At 39.9% G+C, this 17,682-nt stretch overlaps 1 long non-coding RNA gene across 5 annotated transcripts in view; it reads right to left on the bottom strand.

Moving 5' to 3' along the window:
- The window catches only part of LOC104141563 (uncharacterized), a 109,504-nt gene that overhangs the window by 76,158 nt on the left and 15,664 nt on the right, over positions 1-17,682 (bottom strand). For 3 of the 5 annotated variants that reach the window (XR_011141583.1, XR_011141584.1, XR_011141582.1), the window contains exons 3-4: positions 16,856-17,090; positions 12,385-12,448 (exon numbers count right to left, since the gene is read on the bottom strand). The exons of 1 other annotated variant lie outside the window; for it this stretch is intronic. This is a non-coding gene — a long non-coding RNA (uncharacterized lncRNA). The remainder of the gene's footprint in view (positions 1-12,384; positions 12,449-16,855; positions 17,091-17,682) is intronic. One more of the 5 variants, XR_693562.2, reaches the window with a different exon arrangement.

Genomic DNA, 17,682 nt, shown 5'->3' with positions numbered 1-17,682 from the left:
GCCAGCGTATTGGGAGCTACCTGCAGACCATACATGGATTCACTTCAGGGAGAGGGTAATGAGTATAGCAGGTCCCTGCCGTTTGGGCTACCCAGCAGGGTGTGCATCCTCTCATGCCATGCTACTCTCATGGCTGGGCACTTAGGCAGTACCCAGCTTCAGACTGAAGTTGCAATGATTGTATCTGCAGCTTTCTTGCCCCAGGCAGTATTTCTTCTGCATTGTGCCAGCAATAACAGAGTCTGATTTGGTCTCTAGAGGTAATGTAAAATTCAGGCCAAGGCACAGAGACGTAACAGTGTCATGAGTGTTAAACCATATAATCAAGACTGCTTTTGCCCTGGCAACATGCCATGCATATCACTGCTGTTTGATGGCAATCTGTCATTTACAGTAATCTTGAAAGCCTTTTTTCTTTCAGCTGCTACAGAGTGATGTCATACAAATGAATAATTTTCAAGTTTGACACCAGCCTGAGATCTGGTACATCTGCGTACTCTTTCCACCAGTGTTAGCAACAGTATGTGCTGCACTAAACTAAACTTTTGGCCTAACACAATACTCAGCTTGTTAAAATTAAGTCCATTATACACAGAATCAACTGGCTAAATTATACCAAAATCAACTAAATAAATCTGTGCATTCCAGCATCTGCAAAATATTCTTTTAGGGAATCTATCACTTAAAGAGTTTTCAAAATGACAATGACTATCATGAGGGGCAGCCTAGTTAGCGTCTAGTGTACAGTGTCCTTCAAGGAAAGAGAGCCTTTCTGTATGTTTGGGAACAGGCTTATGAGTTGCCAAGAGAGAATGTTTCATTTTATTAAGAAAGAAAGTGAGATATTAAAAATCAGAAAAAGTTAAAGATTGTTTCTCCCTTATGGAGATGTATAGCACTACTGTTGTGAGAACAAATGAGGAAACAGTATCTGGGTAAAATATTTGCCTGAAACGCTAGTAATGTTATGCAAATACTGATGATGATTAAACACCTAATTATTATTTTTTGTATTACATCCATATGTGAAAATTCTAATCAAGAGCACAACTCTACTGAGTTCAGTGCCATACAGATATGTCAGGGGAGAAATTCCCTTTCCCCAGTCAGTCTGCAATCCAAGCAGTAAATGAAAAGTAGCAGGGGAAATAAATCAGAAAATAAGGTGTACCCAAGGGTACACAGTAACACATTGACAGAACTGGAAAACAAACAAAGAAAAAAACACACAATCTTAGTGCTCTGGCTCTCAAGCCCCACCGTTTCTACTCAAATCATGAAACTCGTAAGTCCAAATGGCTCTGTTTATCCACAAACATTTCATCCTTCTCTTCCTCCTTTTGCATGTCCCTGTTTCTATCTGATTTAAAAATCAACAGAGTTATCTAAAAGTAACTCAGCTATTCTGAGAGGTACAGAGATCCTTTCTATATAACACAACATAAAACAAAGGTTAGCTCCTCCTGTATATATAGATCTATTTCATTTGAGATAACGCAGCACATAGTACTGCAAACTCCAAAAACAAAACCAAACAAAACCTGATGGTGATCGCAGCAGTGTCTCAAATAAAGGACTAAAGAGGTCACTTAAAAAAAAGGGATGAGATGGCCAAAGCCAAAGAGAGAGCCCTTGCACTGATGTTTGGAAGAAGACAAAAAGATGCTCTCAGAAAAGGAGGTTTCTAGATTCAAGGAGGCCCTGATCCTGCCATAAAATTGGGCTAGTGTTAGAGCAAAGAGCAAGATCATCTCAGCCAACCTCAAAAGCAGACTGAGCAACAGAGAGTAAGGAGGAGCATCATTCCCTATGGCTCTACACCACCTTAAACTGTGTTAGCTGATAGCTCCTGCCACATCCTGAGTACTCACCCCAGGTCAACCACGGCAGTTAACGTTGGCTGCAGCGCCCTAGCCCGCCGCACCCCTCGTGCCGACATCGCCCGCGCAGCCCTCCCGGTACTGGCGTCGCCCAGGTAACCAGCGTGCAGCTGCAGCAGCCGGGTCCACAAACCCGGCAAACCACAACCATCCGGCAGCACTTCCACTTACTTCTCCGCTTTTTAACAGCTAAATAAAATCAATGAGAAAACAGGAATGGTAGGTGGGCCTCTGTGAATGCGGTGTGATATCCATGTGGAAGAGAACTTGCAAGACATACAGCACTCATTGGCAGAGCTGACAGCGGGAAGGAAAAGATCTGCTGCAATACTGGGATGAAAATAAGCAAAGCACGTAACTGCACTTTCTGTGGAGTGCTTTCTGACTTCACTGAGGAGTAAAACGTGTAGGTAAATACTTTCAGCCAAATACGGAAAATTCGGATATGAAAATGTTGCCACTGTGACTCATGTCAGCCAAGGTTTTTACTTCAATCACAACAGCAATTTTTAGTTATTTTGAGATTTTGTTCAATTCAAACCTCAGGAACTTCAGTGACAGCTGAACCAAAAAGGTACCACTTCACATCCTTGGTTTGGGCTTTGACATGTTCAGGTTTTCCTTAAAACCTCAACATTTCTAAGGAAAGTACATACTATGAAAGGAAAAAAGAACATTTTATCACTGAATATCCTATTTGACACTAAAGAGTTGTTTCAAACCTTGCAAAGAATATTTACTTCCACTCACTATGTTATTCACACCAGTTTATATTTGCATCTGATTGACTGCAGTATTCACAGACAGTTCAGCCTCTGCAACTGTGTTTAAAGAAACTTGCAACTTAAAAAAGAATCTCTGAAGACAGCACCTCTTTCTTCTATTCCTCCCTTCCTGCTGAAATACACCTGGCAGATCCTCCAATCTAAGATGTTCACCTCAGAAGTCCTTTTAAAGAAAGAGCATGTGATAACTTGCAATCAATTCCAACTCCAGTTTTATTGCACAGTTACAGCCAACCTGTACTCAGGACCAGATCAAGGGATAAGAAAAAGGTAATTTTCCTGTCACCCTTGTTATCCATCCACATCTCTTACGTAGTAAAAAGCAAGAGGTTAATTCAGTCCTCGGAACAATTTAGAGAAGTTTTTCTGAATTACTTATTTGCAGCAAGCTTCAGCAGGCTGTTCCATCTATGGGTATGGGTCTATGGGTACCATGGGGACTATGGGTCCCCATACCCATGGGGACTATGGGTAACCAAAGCAAAGCAGTGGTCGGAGCTCACCTCTCCTCACTGCAATAGGCCATATGCAGAAGGAAGGAGTAAATAATGGCAGATCTGTGCAAAGTAACCACAGGAGGGACCCGAATCTGTTACATAATCCTGCAGAAAGGGTCAAAGGTGTGCCTAAAACATCAGAGAAGATCAAACAATCGTTTCCCTCTGTGATGGGCTATCTATTTTAACTTCTGCTTACCAGATCACTACAACGGTATCTTGAGGATTAAACAGCAGGACTTAACTATTTCTGCAGCAGAAAGAGGTATTTGCAGTTCCAGCTACTACTGAAATTTTCTGTGCAAGTAGAGATGCCTGTCAAATCTTTTCATGACATTACTATGACTGCTTCCATGATTCCCAGCCACAGAGCAGGGATCTCTGAGTTTTCTCCTTCCTGTCCACTGGTAATGGCATGCTGTCCTGTTCATCTGTGACCCCAGCTAACAGTGGAAGCTTCCTATAAGACCCCAGAAGGAATGAGGGGACAGCCTCAGAAAGAGGAAGCAGCCACCAGCACTTCCACAAGCACTTCCACTCTAAAGAGCCCAGCAGCGCTGCAGATCATAGTGCACCGCATCACTGTCAAAACTCAGCAGTTTGGAGATTGGGCTGATTGCCTGCATAGGCAGAAAGAGGGCTCAAGGCTGAAGAAAGCCATAATTCAAACAGTTTGAAAACATTTTGGTGGTCCCATACTCTTTATGTCTATTAAGGGCACCAGAAGCAGGGAAGTTCTCCACTGAACCTGCGCCTAATATTAGACTATTAGACTTCTCACGTAAATACATTAGCTGTGGCCAAAGTGACAAATCCGGGTAGAAGCAGTTGAGCAGTCAGCAGCTAAAATAAAGACAGTTTGCCCCCTGACAGGCAAGCTTCACTGGATACAAACACAACTCTGCAAAGACAAATACATTAGCAGCTTTTCTGGTAAAGCTGGTGAGCACCATTTCAGCAGCACCAACTGGCTAATCAGGAACAGAATTAACAGATCCGACAAGAGTTCTGTTCACCCACGCCGCCTGGATTATATTGGCTGTGAAAAGAGAGGGGCACATATGCTATTCATGAAGGTGTGCATGACCTACTTAGCCTTGCTGCCCGCTTTCCACCCCCTCAAATGCCACCAGCCCCCTGGAGATGTTTTACCTATAACAGATGGAATTGCTTCTAACATACAATTTAAATCATTTAAATTCCAAGAAAATGTATCATTTAGTTCATTATCTAAATCTCAGCACTAACCAAGCCTTAATTCATCAAAAATGTTCCACAAGAGAGTCAAATAGCAGAGAGAGGCATTTTAGGTATAGCTCCAGATAATCAGTCTCCGTTATCACAATCTGAGATTCCACAGGCATTATTTCATCTTTATTGTGCCTGAAGCTTTCGTTCTCCAGGATGGTTTGATCCTTTTTGCTGAGCCTCTTCAGCTGCAGAAAGCTGTGGTTTGCTTTCCAGTTCAGGTTCCCGTCTGCCACTTCTAATCCTCATTTTCATTCTTGCCAGTTAGTCATCTGATCTCTTTGATCCTTTGTAGCAAGCCTTGAACTCTGTTTTTATTCAGATTAGAATCCAGTGTCAGGAAGTAGTGTTTTCTTTTCCCTGTGGCTTTGCAGCCTTTAGCTTGTTTAAGCTTGTTTTCGCCTTCCTAAGTTTTCAATTGCTTCAGCTATATTTTCTATGGGCTCTGGCTATATTTCTGAGCAACATACAGCATTTGTGACTATAGGTTCTCTGTTGACACAATTGCAATTCATTCACAACTTTTATTTCTTCTCTTTCTTTTTCAATTCCTAAACACTGGTTAAACAGTATAAAGCCAACTGTGTACAGGTATGAAGCACAGAGAACAGCTGTAACTGGTACTCTTCTGACTGTCACAGTCAATATGTATGTGCTCCTTGTAGATGCTCGGGAAACTGGGGTCTTCACTGGACCCACGTTTATTGGAGTGGGTGATGCCTCCCTCAGTCTCTCTGCTCTCTCATACGAAGCTGGAGTATGTCACTTTTGCGAAAAATCCTTCAAAACTCATGTTAGCAGGGGACCAGGAGTGAGGATCAACATGTCAAGAACTGCCTGCAGCATCTCAAAGCACCACGATAGGAAAAATGATCACTGCCTTCTCCATGTGCATGCTGGAGTACATCACACTGCAAATGACCGACAAGCACAGTTCATTTGGCTCATAGGAGGAAGGACGATGCTTGTTTCTAGCATAGGTCATCCGGCTGAAGATGCTGGTGGACAGTAGGATCTCTTCCTTGATGCACTGTAATAATTACACATCCTCGATAGCCAAAGCAGTCATCTGCCTTATTACTCCACTGGGATTGAACAGAACATTTCTCAGGGCTCTTTTCTGCAGAGAGAAGAGGATTTTCTAATCGAAACCAGTGCAAACAAGTAGTTGCGTGGGGATAATGAGGTACGGGCTTATGAAATGACACAACTGCCACAAGAACCAGCGTTAACTGCTGGGTCAACGGAGATGACATCATTGGACAATATGCCAAATGCTCTATCCAGATGTATCTCTGTTCCTTAATCTATTGGTATAGATAGACAGTGATGGCAAAATTAGTACCAAGGTTTCTTTCTTATCCATCACATTGCAGCGTAATCTGTATCACCATGCAGGAGAGCAATGGAGTCTTTAGCTGTGGAGCAATACAATGGTCTTAGTCCACTTTTTGAAGGATCCCACATGTTTTTTGGAATTATGTTTATTTTCTATCAGAGTCTCCCTCATGGCACTGCACTTCAAATGTCATGAGCTTGGATATTGGTCTGATGTTACCAGTGCAGCAGTTATTAGCATCAAATTAAAAAAAAACATTGAGATTACTAGCTTTAAGGACCTTAAACCAAGTATACCTGAATGTTTGCATCCTCAGACAGAAGGATGAGCACAATGAACACCTCACTGGGACCTAACTTTCTGTAAGTAGGATAGGCCACGCCTATACATGAATCCCAAGGTTTAGAATTTGCTGTAGGAGCTGTCATGGGTGGAAAACATTACATCCAATTGGACAGGGCTGCCAGTTACAATCTTTCAGAAAATATCTATTTCAGATAAGGAAAGAAGAAAAGCTCTCCTTGACACCTTTTAAAAAAAATACAAGTTTCAAAGTTCTCAAAAAGGATCAATTGAGCACTCATTGAATAGCATCGTAGAAGAGCCAGGAAAGAGCTATCAATTCTGTTCTTTATGGCCTCACACGTAAATATAAAAGTTCTCAAAAGACCTTGCTATTCAGAAGTCTGATTTTTCATGTATTAAGCATACACATGCCACTGGATCCATGCTAACATGTCCTCAAGGAAGACAACACATTCCTCAAAGCAGAGAAAAGTTCACAAAATGATCAACACCATACTCCCTGAAATGTTATGTCATGAAGCCATGAATATTCTGATTTTAAGCATTGTCAACCAAGTTTAAGGACTGCTGAGCTACAATATTCCCTTAAGCACAGCTAATGAATAACTCTCAGATCAAAGAATCATTGTAGGAGTTCTTGAGAACAGTCATTTTCTCAAGGACTATGAAACACCTGCCCATCCAATAAATTCCAGTGCAACTTCTCCTCCAGACTCTTCCTGTTCCATGGATTTGGGAAAGTCTGGGATACTAGTACTGAGTTAATAGCCTTTTCGCTCTGATGTTCCGGCCAGCCATGTAAGCATTGATTCATCATACAACTTTCACCACAGGTCCAGGACACCTCAGGTGTAAGCCATAATTGTAGCTTTAAGTTTTCTTAGGAAATACTCTAAGAATAAGGTGGTCTTTTTTCTCATGGTTTGATCTTTTAGGCATTAATTGCTTTCCTGGGTCCCTATTGTTGCAGAGTTTTCTTTTCCTAAGCTTCTTTCTCTAATGAATACATTTCATACATTTCTTACCTGTATAGATCTACTGAACCATTTGTTGCCATGGTTTCCTTAAATATTTCTATGTCTCTCCTTTCCTATGTTCCACAACATACAATTTTAAAGTTTTGTAAGCCAGAGTTTTATTTATTGACATAAGGTCACATAAGTTAACCAGAGAACTGTGCCTTTGACACCACAATATTCATATTTTACATTTGATTTAGCCGCTTTATATGATTTAACAGAAATAAATTTTTTCTTCCTATAGCATTACTTCAATTTCAACTCATAACCATTATGTAATAAGAAAGATACATACAAAGAGTACAGGTTACGTATGTAAAAACCAGCTCAACCTAATTCCTTAACACTATTTTTTTTCAAAAAACATGTTTAAGTATGATCTTCCAGATTCTTATGCCATCTCCACCTCTACTAAGATCTCCATGCTGCTTAACAAACAGGTGGCAAAGCACTACATCAGGATGACAATTTGTGTCTAAAATGTACAAGAGTTTAATGAGAGAGATTGTGAAAGATGAGCTTAAATAGGAAAAAAATTTTTGCTGTTCTTCTATATGCTCACTCTGCGTTCAACTTTCAATGCTGGCAGCTAAAGGGCCAGCAGGAATATTCATATTTGCTTGAGTTTCTCTGTAATATGATTGCACAAGGATATTAACTTCTATGTGTTTACCATTCTTTCACTCTAATGAACGATCATCCATTTAAAAAATATACACTATTTTGGTCTATTGCAACCAGAAGTTGCTTATGATGATTCAAAAAGATAGAGGAAAGAATATAAAGCACCAGCATTGGAACAGTAATGTTCTGGGCAGGAAATCTCACTAATGGATAATGGCATACTCTTTTTTACAATGCCTACCAGAAATCCACGGGTTTTTTTAATTAAATCAAATAAAACAAGAAGCTCTGTATGTCCAATGTAAAAGCAACTGTGCGTACAGGTGCAAATTTCATGACCTTATCATTTAAGCAGCTTTGAATGCGGTTTGCACCTTGTTTTCCTAGATGCATTTCTCATTTATGAGTCAACAATGCTCTTTGATTAATTTATACACAGTTCTCATTTTCAGCCTCATTCCTGCTATTGTCAAGTTGCTCCTCCTCCGTACTGACACATGCCATAATTTTGCAAGGAAAAAGTAGGGCTGATTTTAAAATGAGTGAAAACCTGTGGCAGCTGCATTAAAGCAGAGATTTATAAAGCTCCGTAACTGTCCGCTGGGCCAGGCCAGCGCAGCGCAGCGCTCCGCAGCCGCCGCCCGGCCCCTGCCATGCCGCTAATACCGCACCGGCTGGCACAAAAAGCCCCTGCGCAAGGCCGCGGAGGAGAAACAGCGGCTCTTTGCGCCGCCTGCGCGCGGGCCCAGGCAGGCCACGGCGCCCCGGGTGCTGCCGCGCTGCTCCGGGACTGCAGGGAAACCCCGCTGCGGCCGAGCCGCGCCGCGCCGCTCCGCGCCCCGCGCGCAGCCCCGCGCAGCCCGGCGGCGGCGGCGTGGCTGGTGCAAGGGCGCCATCTGCTGGCGGCGGCGCCGGCCGCGCCGGGCGCCTGCGGGCCGGCCCTGTGCGCTCCTCTCTGGGGCTGCCAGCGTCTCCTCACGGGAAACGCAAGGGCAAAGCGAGGACAGCCTGGCTCCGAGGGATGCCTCTCCTGCCCCGCAGCAACATCCAAGGGGCTCGAGGAGAGGCAACCACGCAGGATCTAGTGTCCCTGCTACCTCGAGCAAGGCGTTGCGCAGCTAGCAATTCTTAAAGAGCTGCTTACAGTCCAAAACGCATCTCAGGGCACATTTAAATGCCCAGAAAAAGATTCAGGGAAAGGTTCTTATCGGAGGCTGGCTCGAAAGTGAAGGATCCGGGAGACTGACCATTCAGTCACGCTCACCGCAGGGAAGCTGAATGCCCGCTCCTCTAAGGAACAGGAACTCGTCTGAAAAGCTCCTCAGCGTTTTTATGCCTGAATCTCCATGTTAGGATAGTTACTATTTTCTATAGTGTAAACAAAAAAAAAAAATGTATCCAGCAGATCGCAGTTATGACACTTCTGTACACATCTACTTTTCCCCTCAAAAAAAAGGGGGGCAAAAAAAACCACCAAAAAAATTACTGCATGTTTCTGGCAGTCACAACCTGCGGTAATTTGCAGCTCTCCTTCACAACTGCTGCCTGCGAACTTTAAAACCACTTGTCTCAACAGAAATTTGTTTGCAAGGAGAAGAATAAATCTCAACAGAGAAGAATTCACAAGAATGTACAAGAAGAATTTATATTCATTCCACCTCAGGTTGAGGACTTTGCTTTGTAAGACAGGATCTTACATGTCAGTTTTGTATTTCTGATCTTTGTTGTTTGAACTGACGGGCAATAACTACCTTTTCTTTTTAGTCTCAGTCACTAGAAACAAGTTAACAATTTCCTACAACATGAAATGAAGCATAATAAAGAGTAAAAACTCCAAGTGAAAAATACTTCAAAAAATCTTGAAAAATCATAGCTACTCTTGTTTGTAATGTGTGAAATTATTACAAGTATGTTCACTATGAGGACTATTGATAGATGACTCACAATTTAGCTAAATTCAATAAACCACATACTGTGCCTATCCCAGTAGGTGACTCATGCATTTTGTATTTCAAGTATCGAATGTTTGCCAAAAACAGTATTTAAAAAAAGTAGGAAAATTGTTTGAAAGGGCTTGTGAATAGGTTGGGACTACCCACAGGCAGCTCTTGCTTGTGTTCTGGCCACTTACGTAGGATTTCATGGCATGACTGTAGCACTCTGTAAGAAAGCGCTTAGCCACAGCAACCCCACCTCACACACTTCATACGCTTTCTCTCACATGTATTGCACCTTCTTTAAATACACACACATTAGCATTTATCGCAATACTTTAAAACAGTTGTGCTTTAAAGAGAAAAGCCTGCAGAGTAAACATTTTCCCCATAGAGTCACTGCTCAGTAATTTTATGTGTTTCCTAATCTTCCTAGCATTGTGCGTTACACTCCTAAAATTGATTGTAAAAAAAAAAACAACAATAATCTCAAAAGAGATATTCAGCTGATCTCTGGATACTGTACAATAGTATTTTAAATGGAACAACTCAATGTAAAACAGGCAGACCTGGGCCCACAAGAAGGAATAAGTTTCGGTCCTGGTATTGACACATATTGACAGATTTTCACTGTTTCACCAGCCTGCAGGGAAGCAAAGGAGGCTACTGCATGTCAATAACTCTTAATAGTTTAGCTTAGACTTTAGGCAATTTTCCAAACTCATTCATATAGACCTCAGAAGAAGTCTGGATGTTATTTTTAATATTGAGCAGGAACTGTCTGATCCCTGAATACCTTGTACTGTGTATGCACAACATCCACACACCATAAACATTTTTTTTGAGGGCAGGGATATGGCCACAACCATGCACCAGAAAGAATAATCTTTTCTCCAGGGCCTGTCAATTGTATATATTTATAGCAAGCGTGACTTAAGGTGTCTATTGTCTAGATAACTCAGTTCTCTATATTATAGATATTGTGTTTATATTAAAGGCATTTTTAAATGTCCAGTCGCTCTTTTAATAGGTAACAGATAGTGCAGGCTCCTGTCCTTAGATTTCAAAAGCAGTTAATATAGACTTCAAGAGCAGGGTTAGGAGGGCTGCTGAAGCTCCTGTCATTGTGACAGTGAAATGCACCCTCCTCCCAGAATAATTCCACGTGCTCTAGTAGTACCAGTCATTGACAATAGAATTATTCAACATAAACTGAGGGGAAATATCACCACCTAAATTTAAGCAGGGAAGTCTTTTTTTTCTTTTTAACTTGTTCTGCAAAAAATCCATACTCACTTGGAAAAAAAAGATGTCTTTACTGAGTTTCTCTTTATTTTTTTTCTCAATATGCCTTTGACATTTTTCTTGCTGAGCTAGCTCTTACTCTGACTTAACTGAGTCCTTTCTGATCCCTAGAAAAAGCCAACATGATGTCATCTGAAAGTAAATGAATTCCAAGTTCATGTTGACTAGGGATATGTTAAGTCGATGGAGTCAAACATACAACTTTCATATATGTAGAAGTGGTAAAACTAAGCATACATCGAGCTCTGAACTTTAATTTTATTCATTAAAAAACCTGGCACGGAGCATATTTTATTCATTGTTTTGTGAACGACTTCACATTTGCACCCTATTTTTCTTGCAAAAAACTACCCAAAGAACTCATGCCAAAAGTACTACAGGAAAACATTTGATCTATTTTAGTGTCACTTAACGAAATTTAGCATCCAGAAAACAAGTAGGAGAGACAGCATCAGTGCGCTCAGATAATTCTCCGTAGGCCTTTAGCAATTCCTTTGTAAGAGCATCATTAGTTTGCTGCCTATGAAATTATCAAAATTGATTTCTTTGTATTGACATGGGTCCAAGTTATGTTACTTGAAGGAAATATTAAATTGTAAACAGAAAAAGAATACATATTTTGCTAGTAATAAAATCTTAGCCAATTGTTCCACAAAGGGAGTCAATGCTGAAATTACTAAAAATTTTAAACAGCACACGGAGTATTTTTAAAGACTAAGGCATTTATGCACATGGGAGATCATATTAGTTGTCAAATGATGACAGTTGAAATATCAGCGTTATTAACAAGCGGCCAGAGTATTGTTTTACTATCCATGCATCATGCTGGAAATACTGTTTAACATCAGAGGCTCAATATTTATCAAGAGCATTTGATTTAATAATTTCCAGTATAACAGTACTCCACAGTTTCCATTAGTTTGATTGAATGTTTTATCTGTCTAAGCAAACCAAGCATTAGGCGCTTCAGCGAAAGTCACTTGTAATAGAGAAAAATATAATGCATGAATATTTCATTAGTAGATGAATACCCATCAAAACTTTACTTGAAATGCTTGAAAGTACCTACTGAATATTTTCCAGTTATTTCATAAAACAGAGATGGTTGTAATGCTGCTGCTGAAACAGGAAAAATCTATTAGATCATTTAACATACTAAAACAATTATGGTATAATTATAAGGAACATAATTATATGTTCTTGATGTCTTTAATTGTGCAAGCCTTACTAATTAACATTAGAAATTCAATCAAAACAAATTATGCTTTAAAATTTAAGGATGAACTTAAAGAGAAAGATTGCATTTCCCAAGTCAAACAATTATAACTTTGAATTCTGCCTGATATCAAACAGACTATTCACATGCATGTTTGCTGTTTCTCTCTTTCCATCTCCTATACGCATGTATTCAGTGTGTTTGGAGACATATATGTCTCAAATGACTTACCCTTAAAGTTAGAACGTCATTTTCACTTGAGCCAAAATCCAGTACAGACTCTTGTGGCCTTGGACTAAAATTTAAAGGAAGAGATTTATACTGTGCCCACTGTGTTTTTGCACAGCACTACATTGTGCATAAACTTAATGTAAGATTCAGATCTCCAAATCTATTCCTGCATTTGTTGTTTGTTTTCCTCAAACTGAGTAACTCCATTACTCCTCACCTCTCAGGCCCGTGGAGTATCTATAGGACAAAATTTGGAGGGTGAAAAGTTGCATTCTTTTGGAAAGTTTAGATCCATGTCATGTAAGGGATAGAATCAAACGAGAGTTGGACAGACACTTACTAATAAAAACTATTCTTTTGAAAACATTTATTTTCTGCTGAACTGGAATTAGCATAATCACTTCAATTTTGTTGTCATTTTCAGCTTTCTGCTGGAAAAATATGTCTTTGAGGATCAAGCTGGTTCTAAACAAAGTATATAGGTTTTTTTTGCAAACAAACGTGTTTCACATCAAACATACATCTGTTTGTCTGTTGAAGCTACTGTTCAGCTTTGTCGGAAGTATGGCCCGGTTACTGCCAGCCCTCATATTTCTACACGGACTGGGCTCCCAACTGATGGGCCACACTTCTCAGGGTGCCCTACAGCATCCATGTAAGTGAACTACTGAGCTGCGTCACATGAGTACAACGCGCATGGTGCATCCCAGAGAAATATGGTACCACTACTAGCCCATCCAATAGATTGGACATGAGCATTTCAAAACCTCAGAGAAATATAGATTAATGTTTAATCCAAAAGCAACAAGCATACTCAAATTGGAGTACTAGAGTGTTGGCAGTTTGTCATAAACTAAAACAAATTTCAAATCATCAGAATTCCTTATGGAATGAAAATTCCTCATTTTCAGCTAGCTCTAGTCTTAGTCTAGTCTGATGAGTTTTTATATTTGCTTGGGCATACCACTGAGACTGTGAGAATAATTGTAGCAAATCATTCTGTGGAGGATAAAAAGAAAAATAATTTGAGTTAGTTAAAACATTGCATTAAAGAGATCAATATAATAAACCTTAGGAAAGCAAATTTCCACTTAAAACATGTACCAGTCAAATACTATTTAAAACCTCTGTATTATATTTTATTTCTACTAGGCCTGGACCCTAACAAAAGTATTTAGGTGCATTCCTCTCAGTCATTTAAAAAAAAAAAGTGGCATCATCATTCATAAGAACAGCAAAACTGGAAACCTGTGAGAACTTGGCTTCCCTCTTCTGAAAACAAAGCAACGTACAGAGTAAGCCCTGAGCTTATTCCAATTTATATTTTTTGCTTCCATTAGTTTCTGCTTGCTTCCTTCAGCTAACCAAAATGGAACTGCTGTCATCTGCTGTCTCCCCCTGCTCTTTCCTTTCAGGCAGATTACACACATTCAAAGGTCTAAGCCACAAAAAAAGGAATTTCAGAAGTGGTCTAGACCCAAGACTATATGCACCTGGGAACATGATCCAAAACTTCCTGAAACCCAATAGATGGTTCTGCTAAAGATCAAATTTCTTGCTCAACATGACCAAAAGGGCAAAGGGCTACATACAGATGTTAAATTGCACATTACTTTTACCTTCAAGTGACAGAACTGGCTGAGTGTTAACAATAATTAGAAAAGGGAGATGCCTGCTTTCATAAAACTGTCTGTAAAGGAAGCTGAATAGATAAAAGGAATGGTGGAAAACCGCAAAGACTGTAGCAGAGCTTCCAACCTCACAGTTTTCTTAGTTTCAGTAGAAAAAAAATTAAGTTATTGAAATCCAATATCTGCATAGACAGCACCTAGGCAGGACAGCTAGCAATTTTAGCTGTAAAAATCTGTTACTGTAATGCATCTTGCTGAGCACTGAGGGCATGGGTCAGTGCCCTAAGCATAGGAACGTATTGCTACTTGGGAAACTGTAAGATATTCAACCTACCCTAGGGCAGGCAGATACAACTGAAGATGTGTAGGAGACCTGCACCTCTGGAAAGGCAGCTGGAGGCTATCCCACAGCACCACATATAACACTGGGTGACTCTGTCTGGTCAGCTGAATCCGCCATATCTGTCCAGCTAGGTTTTGCCTAGCCAGAGGTGAAGGTAGCTGTGTTTTGGTCAGCTCAAATGCACATTTAAGGCTAGCTTAGCACTTTAGAGTGAAAGACTCCAAAACAGTATAAAATATGATAAATACTAGATTAGGTGACATGATTACAGGCCAAGTTAATCTAGGTTTATGTTCAAGATAGTCTTAGTGTTAGGACTATGAGCTTTCAAAAGTCTGCACTGATCACGAAACAGGCTATTACTTTAGATCCAAGTATATGCCTAGAAAGGTTTGGCCTTACCAAAGCAACCATAGCAGTGATGCGGGCCAGTGAAAACTGATGAATATTTTTCACAGAATAATTGCATCAGAGTATTTGAATTGTCAAAAGAAAATTCAGACAACTCTTAGCATAATTTGATTAATCAACACCTCCTTAGTGAATAAAGTGTCTCTCATGCTATCAGAGGTTGAAGGGGAACAAGAGATGTGCTGGGAAATGATTGAAAATCGACTGACTACCACAGAAACAAATCTGTCAGGTCCCACACATACAAGATTGCTTTTTATTTTAGGTGCCATTCCATTGTTTCATGGAAGCAAAAAATGATGGGATGTCTTGATTTTCCATACAAGCTCCTGAAGCATAGCAGTGTAATGCCTTCAGTGTTATATGATAAAATATCACTGGTGTGGTAGGGCTGCTTGGTCTCTCTCCCTTCAACCCACAATGTTTTCTGGTGTGCCTGGAATACAGAAAACTGTTTGTTCTCTTACAGTTGTTCCCTAATAATTGTCTTATCACTCTTCACTCTTCTTTTTTCTATAACTAGATTGGCTTAATTTTTAATATATATGTATTTTTGTACATATTTTATTTCCATGTGGTCATCTGTGCAGTTAAGTGGGCTTCTGTTGCTTCATATTAGTTGTGAATGCATTAGTGGAAAATGTCAAAAGAAGAATATATGCTTTTTTTTAAAGTAACGGTTATAACAACGTATTTTCTGAAACCTGATACCTTCTTTCCTCCCTTAAAGAACAGCCAAAATACCTCTGCGGCACTGGCATGCATTTTGCTGGGGTTTCGGATGGTCGCACACAGAGATAAATAAATAAATAGTAATAAAAAAAAATAATGCTACATCCATTTCACTTTGAAACAAATGATTACAGAGCAGCTGATTACAATTTGAGAGAAGATGTACAAAGGCAAAATGCGAGTTGAAGCAATTGGAGTGAATTAACTGGTGTGCTCAGGCATGCTCTCAAGAAATGGATTGACTCGCGGAAGGAGTTTTAGTGGTATGAAAACTTGCATTGCGTTTCTTCAGCACACAGAAAAGCAATCTTCCTGATTTTCCCTAAAGTAGTAAAGCAATCAGATATTTTAGCAGTCTATTGCCTGCTAAAAGTGATGGAGAAAAGGTAGAAAGCACAGAAACAAGAGAAAAAAAAATCAGAAGCATCTTTAACATGCACCAATACATTATCAAGAAATATACTTATTTCTCTGAAGTTTTGTCTTAAAATGGAATTTTTTCTTCAATTCAAATTAATTTGCCAAAATATTTTTGGAAGAAAAAGTAGCAATAATTCTTACTCAGCTTGCAAAGAAAGAGAAAATTAGGCCATTTTGAATGCTGCATGTGACTCAGAGTTTCTCTTAGAAATGTTTTCTAATCTTTACATAACTCTTTCAGCCATTTAAAAGCCTGTGTTAGACAGAAACTCAAATTTCAACTCAGGAAATTTCAGCACACGCACTAACATTTTTAGAAGTTTTTTTTTCTTTTTTACTCATGACCTCTTGTCATATTATTTGCAGTTGCTTAGATACTTACCTGTAACATCTTCAGCCCATATGTTACCAAGATAAGAATGATGAATTCCTGCAGGGATGTGTGGGAGATTTCCAAACCTACCAGTCTGAAAGAGTCCAGCTTAAACTTTTAGCTTTGAAGATATTCATCTAAATTAATTTTTTGGTATTATTATTAATGAGCTAATTTTGACCTTAGATGCATGTGGACTGCTCTCTGTGGTTACAGTGAGGGTCCTGCCTTACCACGGGCTTTGCCCGCACAATTCTCCCACTGCATTTGCTTCTCTGGTGGCAGCAGCCTCTTTTCCTGAGGCAACTAGTGAACAAACGTGAGGTGGGAGGAGGCAACAATAGTTTCTTACACTTTTACAGGTCTTCTGTTTCCCTCCACAAGGACTGAGGGAAAGAGAACCGAGCCCAGTCCTTGCTCTCACCTCCACCCAGTATATCTCACGGAGCACAAACTGCCAAGCTTTGGGCAGCCACAGCCTGATAAGGCAGGAGGGCTTTCAGATGTGGCTCCAGAAGAGCATACGAAGGGTAGCGACTAGTTAACTAGTCCTGGTCCCACCTTCTCTCCTTTCAAGTCTCCAGCCATCAGCAGGGACGTCTGACTATAACTGAGAGCTCTGGTAGGGCCTTCTGTCCCCCCACATGTTTTCATCCTCAGCAGGAGCTGAACGCCTTCCTGGAGGTGGTGCTTTACGTCAGATGTCTCTCCAGGTCATCCTCAGCACTCAGCTCTAAATACGCCTCAGAAAGTGTAGCACCTCTTCACTATCTTGCTTATTTCCTCAGCCCCAAACCTAACAAAACAGATAAGATGCATGTTTAATGTTTAAAGCAAATTTGACCTATGTTTTAAGCATCTAATTAAGTATATTAAGTAAACAAAATATGAGTCTAGAAAGTGAATTACCTATACTAGCCTTAAGATCTACTACATTAAGCACATGTTTATTTTTCCTTAGTCATGCAATGCTAGCTATACCTTCATATTTAGATGCAAGGATTTCAGTATCTTGCCAAAGTACTGCAATATAACAGAAAAAAATAATCTTCTTTAATACATTTTATCCAATGATCAGACAGAAAAGAAGATTCCCTCAAGAACGTGCCTATTTTTTCACAAATTAAGTCTTATTTGCTGAATAGCTTTTCATCAGTGCTATACATTCATAAAAATTAACAACGTGAGAGGTAACAAGAACATAATGTGCTATACTGGGACAGTGGCAAACCAGACTGCTTATCCTGTAAATGTCATTCAGATCAGATATTAAAAGTGAAGACACACTAAATTAATTTAGAAACCCGAGCATCCTAACCTTATGACCAAGATCACCAACTTGGATAATGAGTTGTAAAATATTCAAAGCAGTTAATTCTCACAGTTTG

This window comes from Struthio camelus, chromosome 5 (genome assembly GCF_040807025.1).
Source record: "Struthio camelus isolate bStrCam1 chromosome 5, bStrCam1.hap1, whole genome shotgun sequence".
NCBI lineage: Eukaryota > Metazoa > Chordata > Aves > Struthioniformes > Struthionidae > Struthio > Struthio camelus.
This window is presented reverse-complemented; position numbering and strand designations above follow the sequence as displayed.